Source organism: Lagopus leucura, unplaced genomic scaffold (assembly GCF_019238085.1).
Source record: "Lagopus leucura isolate 7727_CA_CO unplaced genomic scaffold, USGS_WTPT01 Super-Scaffold_100159, whole genome shotgun sequence".
Taxonomy (NCBI): domain Eukaryota; kingdom Metazoa; phylum Chordata; class Aves; order Galliformes; family Phasianidae; genus Lagopus; species Lagopus leucura.
In genome coordinates, this window is record NW_024962335.1 from 27,570,998 (window position 1) to 27,584,537 (window position 13,540).

Sequence of the window (13,540 nt, forward strand, 5' to 3'; positions counted from 1 at the left end):
TGGGCAGGCCTTTCCCAAACAACTCTGATCCTCTAATTGATCTGGTTTTGGAGCTCCCACTGAATGTAATAGATGTCCTGATCCTGTAATTGTTCCACGCTCAGAACAGCATCTATTTAAGCTCAGTCAAGTCATATAAAAGTGTCTTTTTTCATCCCTTCCAGCACAAAATTGATTTCATGCTTTTCAGTCTCTTGGGGTATTTATTAAACCATTATTTATTCATTTAGCTAGTTTATTATTTAATTTTATACTCAGATGTAACTTTGTTCTCCTGAAGGAAAAGTAGGAAACGTTTCTACACTTTCATCAAAAAGTACTGATGTTCTTGCCTCTTTTTTTTAAGGTACAACACCACTATGCACGTTGGAACAACAGCAGCTAACAGCTCTTAACAAGAGGCAGGAATAAAGGCAGGGGGTAGCCAAGACATGAGTGTTGAAAGGCAATGTTCTTCAATGTTGGAAAAGTAATAAAAGGTCAGAGTGAAGCTCAATAGAAGAGCCATTATGAAGGGAGTGGGCAGAATTCTGGTTTTATGTTGCTGTCAAGAGTTTGGATTTGTTTTCTTTCCATACTGATGAATTTTAATTAGTTTAATTGGTATTATTATTATTTGCTTTAGCCCATGTAGCTTTACTAAATGTGATTTTAAATATTCACAACTGTAAAAGGCTACATTTAGACTTTTTCTCCTTTTGTTTTATTTTGAACCTTCTGTATAATGAATTGTGAACCAGGAATTATTGTTTAGTATTTGCTCAGAGCCAGACTGTGCTACTGTAATACAAATGGAATGGCAACACATGCTGTTGTTAACTCCCTAACCCCTGTAGGACTGCTTGGAGAAGGGTAACTGTTTCATGTACTGTTCAAAAGTCCTTGTCATCCATTGAAATCCACAGTGTCTGCAGCTGGTATTGAAATCTCCATTGACCTCCATGCCAGCAAACTTAAATCAGCTGTGACAGCTTTTGATAACATTATCTCAGAATTTACTTTCTTGCCTTTAATGAATTTGAAAGATATTTCTGCCTCCATTAGTTATGGCAAAAGTATGGTTTGAAAATAGGACCATTAGAAGAAAACATGTATGGTGTAAAGATATAACTACTGGGTATTGATGTTAAAATGAATCACAGAACCACAGAATGGCCAGGGTTGGAAGGGACCTCAAGGACCATCTCCAACCCCCCCGCTACAGGTAGGGCCACCAACCTCCCCATTTAATACTAGACCAGGCTGCCCAGGGCCCCATCCAACCTGGCCTTGAACACCTCCAGGGAGGGCATCCACAGCCTCTCTGAGCAGCCTGTTTCAGCACCTCACCACTCTCTCTATAAAGAACTTCCCCCTGACATCCAACCTAAATCTTCCTTCCTTCAACGTAAAACCATTTCCCCTCGTCCTACACGTATCAACCCTTTCAAAGAGTTGACTCCCCTCCCCTCTGTAGGCTCCCTTTAGGTATTGAAGGGCTGCAATGAAGTCACCCCACAGCCTTCTTTTCTCCAGGCTGAAGAGTTCCCTCAAGTCTGTCTTTGTAGGGGAGGTATTCCAGCCCCCTGATCATCTTTGTGGCCCTCCACCCTCCTCTGGACCCTCTCCAACAGTTCTCTGTCTTTCTTGTACTGAGGGCTCCACACCTGGACACAGTACTCCAGATGGGGCCTCACAAGAGCAGAGTAGAGAGGGACAATCACCTCCCTGTCTCTGCTGGCCACCCGTCTTCTGATGGAGCCCAGGATACCATTTGCTTTCTGAGCTGCAAGAGCACACTGCTGGCTCATGTTAAGCTTTTCATCCACCAGGATCCCCAGGTCCTTCTCTGCAGGGCTGCTCTCAAGGACTGCTCCTTCCAGATGCCTGGGATTCCTCTGTCCCAAGTGCAAAACCTTGCACTTTGCTGTGTTGAACCTCATTAATGCATCAATAATTAATGCATCCTCATTTTACTTTGGTTTTAAGCTAAGAAAGCAATTCTGTATGATGGAGTGCCTGTGTAAAGCACAGCCTTCTCTTTCCTCCAGAATTCACAAAAATTTTCTCTGCTGCTATGGAATTAAACACTACAGCTCTCATTTACCTCAGAAGCAGATGATCTGTGCCAAAGGCTGAATGCGTGGAAATCCCCAGCTTGAAAGTCTTATGATGAGCCCCACATGCAATCTACTGCTGCCTTAGCAGAGGTTAGTCTTGAATGTAAGTGGCGAGTGCCACAGCTGACAGGAAGATGCTCAAAAGATGCAGGTCCCCAAATAAGCAGCTTATTCCTTCACCATTTCCTCTTCCATTATGCATGGGGAGGAGTTTTCTGTTTTCTTTTGTCTTCATTTGTTTTTGCCAAATGCAGTTGACAGAGGAAAACCCTTCCTTGCCTTCTCTGGATATCAGCATTCTGAAAAATGATAGTGAAATGCATTTGGACTCTCCTTCAGGTCCAGAGGTTGAAATTTTAAGCAAGATTGCAATTTTCAATTCTTTACATTTTCAATTAAGTTTTCCTTTTTCCTTCTGCTTTTTAAATTTATTTAAATTCAAGATGGTTAGACTGGCATGTTTCATGAAATTTGTTTTGTCATTGGGAGAAGGAAATGTTTTTCAATATTTAAATCTAATTGAAGGCTGGCATATCCTTTTTTGTTCTTTTTTTAACCACTCCAAACATGTACTTTTCAGATTCTTTCTTCGCTGTGTAAATTTCCCCTATGCCCTTTTTGGTTGATTTTGTTAGCATGGTACATTCCTTTTATGGAATTCTGCATTTGAAATTTTTTGTTCTTCTGTGGTTTCTTAAGATGGGAGTCATGGCTGCTTACATCTGTCTCCCTTTGGGTACTGCATATTGTCTTATAAGTGGGAAATTGGTCTTGTTTCCTTCTTTTCCTAGCGAAGAATCAAAGCTTCCAAGTTGTCCCTTGCCTTAACTGGAGCTGCTGGTAGAAGTTTGCCAGAGAAAACTTCTTTACACATCGTGGTACTTGATAGTGCTGCTCAGTACACATGCAGTGAGTGGGAGCCCTGAGCACACCTCTTTGCAAGCTGCTTTGGGATTATGATCCCTCTGTGGTCTTTAAGTAGTGTACTGGTCCTTGCTGGAGGAGTTTACAGCCATGTTCTGGAAGATGTATTCTTTGCACGTATCTGCTATGTTTTCATAGAAGCTATGTGTATTTCCTAACAAGATACAAATGATGGACTTGGTATTCTTAGTGCTTTATCCCTCTGTCTTCAATCCATTCTCCTGCATGTCTTTTTGCTTTCCTTACATTGCTATCACGTTAACCGTGTACTGTAGCCATTGCTGTCCATGATGTATTTGCTTCAAAGCATTTTATTTGTTAAGAGAGAGTTGGATAATAAGTAATTAAAAAAATTCCAAGCATGTGACCATTTGATTGGTAAGTTTTGAGTGCAATCCTACCATCATAATGAATGAGCGGATCCCACAGAATAATACAATGCAAAAATTATCTTTGCACAGGGAATCTCTTGCAAACAAAATCAATCTTGATGGCTGTTTCTGTGAAATGAAATTAATAGGCCAAGGTTGGAGATCTAATCCCATGTTAACATTTTTCATGGCACCATGAGCTGTGTATCATGCTTTCCTCATGCAGTTGTGATCATTTTTCATTTCACTATGACGTACACAGAAACCAAAAATGTAGATGAAATTTTAGGGCTGTTACTGAAAGTTGGGGTTACTTATGTAGTTTAGCATTTTTTGTGGTTGTTTTTTATCTGTTCTTCTACTAAGGTGATACTGTTTTGTCTCTATCACAGGTTTACTTCTGTGTTTAAGTAAATTGCTATTCTGCAGGGCCTACTTTAAGGATTACAGGAAAATTTAGCTTGGGTATTTAATACAATGAAATGACTTTTTTTAAATCTAATTGCAGTTTGTTTAATTTTATGTCCAGCTTAGAGCTTTAAACTTCTTGTAAAACACTGCATAAAGTACTGGGAGTTCTTGTACTTCCTAATTCTGTCTGGCATTTACAATAATTCTTTCACTATCTGTGAGGGTATGGCTCCTAGCTCTGCCAAGACGGACTTGAAGGCCAATCTTCTCCATTGATATGAATAGGAGACTTTCTGTTGATTTGGGGGGAGTTGATTCAGACTCTTTATCGCTTTATTGTTTCACCTTTGCAAGCTGAATTCCAGGCAGTTCTCCATGGTAAAAATCTTCGTGCTGTTGAAGTCAGTCGGGTATTTCCTGTGAAATTCAAAGGAGTCCAGATTTTAACTAGAATGCTTAATACTCACAGTTTAAGATAAACCCTAGAGCTGGAAATAGGTTGACTTGGACATTCTGCTTTGAAACAGACACAGGCGATTAAGATGGAAGAAAAGTTCCATACTGAAGCTTGATTAAGGTCAGAGTTACTATTAGATGCTTGGTGTTCACTACAGCTGTATAGGACAGAATTTATCAAAGTCTATTAGCCTATTAAAGGAAAGCCTGCTATGTGTCTGAGGAGTACTTTACGTCTTGTTTTGTGGATAATTAATTTTGACTAATTAAACTACATATATTGAAGAAAGGACACAGTAGACAGTATGTGCATATGAATGAACACACAATTAAGTTTCACTTAGTTGTAAACTTAATTGTATGTTCATTCATATGAAGTATTTTAAGAGGCAGTATTTCATGTATTTGTGAGCCAGCCCAATCAAAAGAAAACTGTTGAATCTGATGGTTGACTTGTAGAAGCAATGGAGGCCCTGGGAGATTCTCCATCTGTGAGCTGCGTAATTCTCTTGTAACTTGCACACCCACCACCAAAATCAAAACAGGAATCACATCTACATAGGTATCCAGAAAACTCTATAAGGTAGTTTGTGCATCTAATAAAGAATTTAACTCATATGGTCTCTGTATGAAAGTATGCACAGGCACATTCTAATATATATATTCATTTATTTCTTTAGTCTACATGTGTGATATTCTCCACTTAGAAAGGCCAAGGTTGATCTGTATTTCACAAACTTTTTATTTTTTTAAATCCTTTTAACAATTACCAAGTAACTAAACTCTTAAACTGGTTTTGTCTGCCCCAGGGGTTTTTTGTCTTCCTCTAGTTGTTGAAGGGAAATCTGAGCCTAAGAACACTAAAGAGGAAAAACATGTCTTATCTACTTGTCACGGCATCTCTACTTTGCCATTCTTTGCCACCCAAATGTGACAGGGCAGCACAAAAATGTGTGAAGTCTGTCACAAATGGCAGCCAGAGCTGGGAATTCAGGAAAATGAGCTTTGCCTTTTTAGGCTTTCGCGTTTAAATCCTGTAAAGTGCTGAGTGCCTTCTGAAAGGTTCTACTGCGCCTGCTCAGCATTAGTACACTGGAAACGTGCACCTTTTGGGATTCAGTCTGTAAAATACTCATCTTTTATGTGGAACCCCTTGTCAGGTATCTGGCATTGGAGCATGGTGGCGTGTTCCCTGCACTCACATGCATGTTGTGTAGTTGATGCATCGTATGTCCCAAATTGCACCCTTTGTTCTACATGGTCAGATCAGCATCGCCCAATGCAATGGAATTATTTCCTTGGAACTGAAAAGGTGTTCATGATTCCATGATGTATGTACCCTTGATTCTTCTCCGAAGTGCTGTCTTGTGTCTAGTTGTGTCCCACATCTGCAGGAGCTCACAAAACGCTTTGACTGAAGAGTCTTGGTAGTGTGATGACAGCAAGCATCACTGAACAGGATCACTGCACTGATCCTGTTCTGGCACCTAAGAGAGAGCATCTGGGTACTAGCAGAGGTGGGCTGTTTTAAATTACTAAGTGACACTCAGGTGTTTTGCCAGTCAGCAGCCATTCAATGCATTACGCTTTAGTTTCCAATCAATCTACACATCTGTGTGTCTGTCATGTACGTGTGATTTTGATTTCACTGGCAGTACCCCAGCAGCACCAACCCTCCCCCAGTTGCAGCTAGGCTCTTCTGAGAGAAGCACCTGCATGTGACCCCAAGAAGCTCTGTTTAGGCAAGACAGCATTGTTGTAGGTTTTGAAAATGATAACTATCTGCCCTGCTGTGTCCTGTCTTCTAGAGCACACAGTAGCATCTGCTCCTTTCCTTCCAGGAGACAGGGGTGGCTCTGACATCTTCCCTCCCTTTTTTTTTGCCCTCTCACAAGGCACTACCTTTCAGTTGCTTGGAGGGCAAGCTGCTTGTCTTTCATGTTGAGTGTCATGGGTAGGGTGAGCTATTGCATTTGGAAGGGAGGGGGCTGAGGGGAGGGGGGAGAGTGAAATGCAAACATCACCACTATCCTCAGTAAGAGATTTAGATCTCAGTGTTGGCATAAAAAGGTCGTCTTGGGCCTGAGGGTTTTGACATTGTTCCTTTAAGTTAGACCCACAACATAAACTATTTTCAACACTTGCCATGAAGAACAAATGACCTTTAGTAACTTGCCTAGAAGACAAATGGTATGTTAACACAATAAATATACTTTGCTATTATCATGCTTCTTGCCTTAATTTTCAATTAGAAATCTTACCTTCTTTCTTTCACGCAAAGGACTGCATTTTCATGCTTTAATTATATAACAGTTATTTGTTTGCCGTTTATGGGATTGGTAATATACAATGTTAAATCTAACTATACAGTAATTTTTTTTTTTTTTTGTTCAGGGATAGCATTTTGTACACGTTGCTCAAAGTGAGCTGGATGAAGTGTGTATGTGAAGGGGGGGATAGCAAACAAGCATCGTAATGTGGGTCTACTGTAAGAGCAAAGGAAAGGGAGTCAAATGAGCAGACAGTTCAGATCTGGTGCTGGGCAGAGTTTTGGCATCATATAAAATGATCTGTGAGACTGGAAATAAAAGACAACATTTTCTTGATTTACATCATTTAAGGTAGGTGGTATGGACATGAGCGTGCTGACTTCTGTTCTGGAAAATGAAGGGCTGGCATCATCCTTGTGCTCATTTTTTATTTCAGAGTTAGGTTTCCAAGCTGTGTTGTTATGAAACTGTTAACTCACTGAAGGACCAGAAGATGTGTCATAAGTTGTCTAAGGATGAAAACACCAGGTAGTCTGCTAGGGATGTTCAGACTGTGACTTGGTCATCTCAACTCTCTTCTCAAGGCAGTGAAGTGCAAGGAAGAGAAGTCTGCAGTACGCACATGGAAGGGAAGAACACCTTGAGAGAGAAAAGGAGAAAAGAGATGAGTGTATCAGCTGTCCAGTGCAGTGCTGCTGCTTTCCTAAAGAAGTGGAGAAAGGAGGGAGGCATTAGATGCTTATGAGGAGCTGAGTAAAGTTTCTGTCAAGAAGAAGACATAGAGGATGTCGCTGCCACTCAGGTAATACCTTGAAGAAGGGAGAAGATGTTAGTAGTAGGAAAACAGATGATGAAAGGATGGCATTGAATGTGGTCAGGAACTACTTAGAAAAAGAAGAATGAATTGTCAGTCACAGAAGGAGTTCCCTTAATATTAGTAGGGCTTAGAGGCTGGAATGATCTAACGTGTAATGTGGAGGCTTGTTTGACATTCCTGAAACTCTGGTTAATTATTTCTAGGGTTGATACAGGACTCTTCACCCTAAAGAAATCCAGAGCACTTTATGGAAAGGTAGATTTTTCAGTTTGCTGATTAATTGAGGATTATAGTTGTTTCACACCAGATAAAAATATTTTGGAGGAGGATTTTTGAGGGGGTTGGAAAGGAGAAATCATTTGTTTCAGCTGAGCAGAAGTTATTTAGCAGAACCAAAATTGAAAGCTTTGTGTTGAGGATCTTCTATCTTTTGCAAACTTACTGAATAGGTTAGTAAAGAACTTATAAGAAAAGCCTTTGGAAATGAAATAATGAAATAGCTAGAGTTGCAATAGCATTTTTTGCATCTCCAGAAATTTTTATTTCTTCTTTTTTGATTAGATTTCTAGCTGAATCTGATTTTATACATAAATTGGTTGTCCTTGTTTTTAATCATCAGCTGTAATAATCTCACTTTTCCTTACATGTTTATGCCCTTTTATGATCATTGAAGTGGGACTTAAGTAGAGCTGGAGAAATGTGCTGCTGTAAGGCAGTTTTATTAGGGGAAAGCTGAGCTGGGGAGAAGGACCTTAAAGTGGAAGGAATCAAGGGATGAATTGAAAATGAGTGAGGACTGAAAAGAGTTGGACAGTGTATTGGTGACAGTTACTTCCTAGAGTAAAAATAAGATTAAGAAAGTGAGGATTAAGGATATGAAGAAGAGGGAGTCAAGAGGAAAAATGGCTTACTAAAAGGGCAAAAATAGGACACTCCACCTTTATTTCAGTGAATACTTTATTTCTTCTTTTCCCTGAGAAATACTGTATATTTCTAATTTTGGAAAGGAGAATAAGATATGTATTTTTAGGAATTCTAATGTTTCTGGCTGCTCAAGATTCTGTACTTAAACACAGGAGAAAAATACAGCAGTGTAAAAGCTAGTGGAACTTAAGAAAGTACTTTTGAAAAACACGACCTTAGTAATATCTAAACTTTCATGTCATCCTACTTCTGAAGGGACAACACAAGGCCGTTATTGCTTAAAAATTTCGTATGAACTACAGCCTTAGTCCTACAAACACTCAGAGGTCATTGGCAATTTTGTTTCTTTTAATGGAAACTGATACTCCCATACAATCAGGTGACACTCGAAGCTAAAGAGTTGAGGAAAAGACTCAATCTTGCTAGACTTGTGATAAGAAATGATGAAAGTTGGGTCTGCTTTTTCATTCTGGTCTTTGGCCTCAAGAGAGAATTTGCCCTTAAAAGGCTTTTTGAGTGATTTTTCTTGAGACATTACAACTGTATGTGCCTGGGCCCTGGTTTAGGAAGCCTGGGTTCCATTTATTTAGTAGACAAGACTATTAGAAACTGAAAATTCCTTCTAGCAATTTTCAGTCTCGCATTTGTTTTTTTTTTAATTTTTACTGAAAATTAATCAGTTAAAGCAGGATAGTCATCTTATTGGCCCTCGGGTAACTCCTGAGGCGGGTTTTGCTGATCTGTCTTTTGATTGTTCATCCTTTTATAGAACAACACTAGGAGCCTTGAGGATATGTCTGACTAGCAACCACAGTCAAGCATTCTCTGTGTGAGAAGGGGAAAGGTTTATTAAAAAAAAAAAAAAAAAAAAAAAAAAGGCAGACCTGGGTCAGCAGTACAAATGGGGAAATGACACCAGCGTGGTGGTGAGACTGAGGATTTCTGCTTCACTGGTAACTTCTAACTTTCTTTTTTAAATGAGTTTTAGATGTGGATTTTCAGATGAGCTCTTTGAAGTGGAGACACAGCTAGGCAAATTTCTCTTTTGCAAGAAAATAATACGAGGGAAAATTAAAATGATCCCTGCTTTCACTCCTCTTTACTCTTTCCTTTTTTTCTCTACCAGTGCTGTATACTGAGAGGGATGTGGTGTTTGACTATTATGTCAATGGTCCAGCAGCAGTCAAGCAGAAAGCGTGTCATTGTTCTTATTAGCACCCCACAGCCGCATCAAACCAGTGCTCCTGTGTTGGTCAGTTGTCTTTTAATGACATACTGGGCCGTAATCCTAAGTCCAATTTGCTAATGTCATTTATATTTTGCAGCTGAATTAGTGAAAATGAAGTCTGTGCCAGGTATTTCAAGGGTTATTCTGTTCTGTTCTTACTTGGACAAATAAGTGGTATTGAGTTTGGGGTCTCTGTGTCATAAGTTCTTGTTCTTAGGAATCATTTTTTATAGAACATGTTATTTGCATTTGAATATTAAATTCATATTTCTGTCTCTGTGATATTATTTATAAATCTGGAAATCTTGCATTCTTATAGGTCACTAATGAGTTATTTCAAACTCTCAATTTTAGTTGGTTGTTCTGGGTAACACTAGGTAAAAACTGTATTCATTCTATTTAAGAAAAGTTTATGGAAGTTTTAAACAGAGCTGAAGTCCTGCATATTGAAATTCATTTTCATATATGAGTAATAAATAAAGAAACATTGGTGGAGGCATGACAGACACATTTATAAGTTTGATTTATAAATGAAAACTTGGAGGAAAAAGACATGTTTCCTTCTGTACGTCAATTTGGGGAGCAGATATCTCTTTCAAGTACTATAAAAAATAATAGGCTGGCAGCTCAACCTCTGAGCAGACCTAGAGCAGCAGGATCCACAGAAGTTTAAGCTCTAGGAAGCTGACACAAGGAATAGCATTGCTAGTGCAAGAAGAGGCAATTCTCAGAAATACCTAAGTGGCTGAGTATTTAAAACCAAACAGCGGTATCAAGAATCCTAAGGAAAAAGAAAAAACACAGGAGTACGGGCAGTGTGAATCAGGTATACATCAAGCATATGAGAAGCTGGAAGAGGGCAGGAGGGAGTTGCTGAGGAGGAACACGAGATGAATGAAAATTCTCCTCTTCTGGAGGAAATAGACGGTAGGTAAATAGTGAAATGCTGGTTATAAAGTATCGCTATCTGCAGAGGACTGTTTCTCCATTGCTACTGTAGAATTGCTTTAGTCATTCAGAGCAGAGCAAAGTGTGTACATAGCCCCAGTTTGTAAATTTAGCGGAGTCCCAATGTGTTTGCATATGTGCAAAGTGGTAAATGTGCCTTTGCTCTCGGTCCTCTGGCCAAGTAGTCTGCATTATGCCCCTGGCAGCCAGAAGCCATGTAACTGACCACGGCATGGCTCTTTGCCCTGCTTCATGGCTATGGATACAGAATGCTTTGCTGGGAATAGTTCTGGGATGTGACGCATATGACTATATTTTCTTATTTAACTAGACTGAACAGTTCGTGTAAGACAAAGCAGTTATACAGGGTAGATTAACGTGAGTGATCTTGCTCCTAGTTTATTAAATTTCTAAGATGTCTATGAAAGATGAGAACCAAAAACATGGAACACAGCTAGGGTTGTTGGACTTTTGTGACCTACTGTATGGGAACTGCGGAGTCAGGGCCTGAACCTCTGATTGATCACCTGAGGCGAGCCATGAGTCAGCCAGAGGAGCACAGGTGGAGGCAATTCACCTGTGCTGCCAGAACGGGTTGGAGCCTGGCTGCACCCCTCCTAGACCTATTTAAGAGCTGGCTACCAGTGGGGAGGGATCTCTTCTGGAGGTCTGCTCTGCTGGTGTTTTGTGAGTGAGCCCAGGATAGGGGTAAGCCTTCTATTTATTCTCTTTTGTTATCGTAGTCTGCTTTGCCTAACTCTCTTGTTTATTTTGTGATTATAGCATCCTAATATTCTTTGATTATACACCTACAGAGTGAATTATTTGGTGTACAGTTGGTGTACTTAGAGTAAGCTGGAGTTGAGAACAGCAGTAGTAGAATGGTAGGTTGGAATTTTATGAGTCAGAAGATTTAAGTTCTTTGAGAGGCTTCAGGAGTTTCGTTGATTGTGGGAAGAAACTGAAAGTTGATGACACTTGTTTGGTAGAAGTACTGGAAGTGCCTCAAAATCTTGAGCTTGAGGAAAAGGAAGTCAGAAGCAAGAAAGTAAATCCAGTATGAGCACTCAGGAGAAGAGGGAGCTCAGTTCTCCAGTATGAGTTTATGCTCTGAGGAACATAAGGCAAATCTGGTTCTTGCAGCCACAACTTGGTTGTGCCAGCACAGGATTAAATAGAATGAGTGTGGAAAATGGGACCGTCACCTTGAATATAGAGGTTGGAAAGTGAAACTGCACTTCTGAGAGGAAGTAACTCAGAATACTAATTGGCCTAATGGGTTTCTCAGGTTTTGTATTTTTCTTAGTTTAAACAGGAAAAAAAAAAAAGTTTCTATTGAAGAGACCAAATTGGAAGTAGGTAACATGACAGTAATACTACCTGGTCTCATTGCCTGGTTTAAGTGTAGTGCCAAATCACAAGGGCAATGAGGACCTCCAAAAGCACAGAAGTGTATGGCAGGAACTGCAGAGCGAAAGCATGTATGGCCTTTCTGTGTAGGAGAATGTCATGTTGGCTGGCAGGTATCAGCTTCAGTAGAGTTGCAGTAGAAAGTCTAGCCTACAGAAATAAACTAGTAGGGCTCTTCAGCAAAAACACTGTCACTACTGCTTAAAGATTAAACTTGCACAGAATCTGGGCTACTCTTATCCAGGTAAAGAAGAGCCTTAAACATGAGCTGGTGCCAGGAGCTAACAGCTGCTTTGTCTGCAAAAACATCTTCGCCCCCCACTAAAACTTTATTAACAGTTGTGTAGCTTCATCAGTGGGAGTAGTGGCAGGAGGCGGCCTAATGTAAACACAGCACAGGTGGCTGTGTGGGGATTTTATCACAAGGGCATCTGGCCCTGTTGTGAACAAAGCTACATGTATAAGCAATCCCATGATTTCTACCACTGGGGGGAACAGAGCTGGCTTTAATAATGGTGGGAATGGCTAGAGAAAACAAGTCAGTGTCGCGTGTGAGAGCGATGGAGCCTTGTCCTCACTGTGTGTAAACCCTTCTTTGTGTCTCATTCCCAGCTGGCCAGGTCAGGCTGCTCCTTACTGAGATACAGAATACTGTTCACAGATCACAAATGGTTTTTAATTTTAGTAGTGGGGAATTGTTGCTGTTCCTCATTTAGCACAAAGGTAAGATCTGAGAGGCTGAAGCTCTTTCAGCCAGGCAGGCTGAAGCCCCAGTTTGGCTGCAGAGGAAATCTATTACTCATTTCCTTCCTTTACTTAAAATAGAGAACACCTTGCTGCCCTGCTGTGTCTAAGAAGACACATCATCGCTAATCTTTTTGTCAGAATAATAAAATTGTCAGAAGGGGATTCCCCTGAACATTTGATGATTTTCTGCTGCACTGCTCTGGCAGTCCCAGAATAGCCCTGCAAGAATCTGCACTGAAACGGGAAGTTGAAGAGTGCGAGCCAGGCTCACACATGCCTCTTCTGCTCTGGGCTTACTGGAAACTTGTGTCTTTGTTTCAAGAAATGAGCAAGAGGGCAAGGTAGGAGAGGGGCGATGGACTTCTGTCCAGAGAAAAATGTCATTTAGGAAAGGAAGAGGAACTGCTCCTTCTCGAAGAAGAACTTGAGGGGAAGGTAGTGAAATGGACCATGCACAGATTCACTCTGACTCCTTACCCATAACGCAGCCCAGTTCTCCAAGACGCTTAAGATATGCATGGCTTTCATATTTGTATTGCAATTCTAGATAAACGTGTACGGTTATGCAGCATGAGAGCTACTACCATGGACTAAAATAATTAGTGCTATGGGGGGGTTGTACAAACTGAGCTTACAGATGTGGTATGCTGGCCTGGAGACAGTTGTGTGAACAAAGTCATTTCTGCACTCACAGGAAGGTGAGCAATAGATCAGTGGAAATACTGGAATTTGTATCTTTCACTCTGTTGGTACAGATAAATAGCACAATTTTTATATGTTGAGAAGATAGAAACTTTGCCAACATATGCTAACAGCGTTCTAACTTGAAGGCATTCAGCTCTCCTTGGCTGATATTTGCAGTTCTTAAATTTGGCCTGCTTGTGAGCGGAATCTGGCATTGGTGCTGAGGCTGGATTTGAGAAGCATGTGTTCAG